We start from the raw sequence: 555 nt of genomic DNA, 5'->3' as shown, positions 1-555 counted from the left end.
GCGTGCCCGGGGAGCCAGCACCCGCGGCTTGGGGAACAGCCCTGGGGTCACACGGGTCCCCTCGTCCCCATGGCTGGGGGGTGCCTGGGGCAAGGCGGCCAGTAAGGAGCCAAATTCCTAGAGATGAGCCCCGTTCTGCATGGCTAGTGAGGGGGAGGCAGGGAACGTAGCGAGGGACATGGCCTCAACTCCGTCCAGAGCACCCTGACAGCCTCCGCTGTGCCCTTTTGCGGAAAGCATGCTGTGCACACACGCGTGTCCCTGCCGTGACGGGGATGCTGGTGCCGGGAGCAGCGAAGGGACATGGAAACTTGCACTGCTGGTGTGCAGGCTGCAAAATAAGGGGGGAGGCTCCTCTGTTGTCCCCCTTCATCTCGTACCCCACCATAATCTAGTGCCTGAGCAGGATGACAGTGACAAGGAAAAAAAAAAAAAATGGACGATTTATCTTCCAGCCCATCAGGGAAATGCTCTCTGGGAACCTCTGAATATTCAAGAGCTTCCCAGCCTGAGAACACCCAGAGTTGTCTCAGCTCCTCCAGCTCCTGAGGCTGT

General features: G+C 59.3%; 1 protein-coding gene across 1 annotated transcript in view; it reads right to left on the bottom strand.

Moving 5' to 3' along the window:
* The window catches only part of LOC104166162 (cystathionine beta-synthase-like), a 22,791-nt gene that overhangs the window by 15,129 nt on the left and 7,107 nt on the right, over nt 1-555 (bottom strand). The gene's annotated exons all lie outside the window — the stretch shown is intronic.

The sequence above is a fragment of the Cariama cristata genome, unplaced genomic scaffold (assembly GCF_000690535.1).
Source record: "Cariama cristata isolate BGI_N322 unplaced genomic scaffold, ASM69053v1 scaffold6088, whole genome shotgun sequence".
In the NCBI taxonomy this organism is placed as follows: Eukaryota; Metazoa; Chordata; class Aves; order Cariamiformes; family Cariamidae; genus Cariama; species Cariama cristata.
The sequence above is the reverse complement of the archived record's forward strand: the minus strand, read 5'-3'. Positions and strand labels throughout refer to the sequence as shown.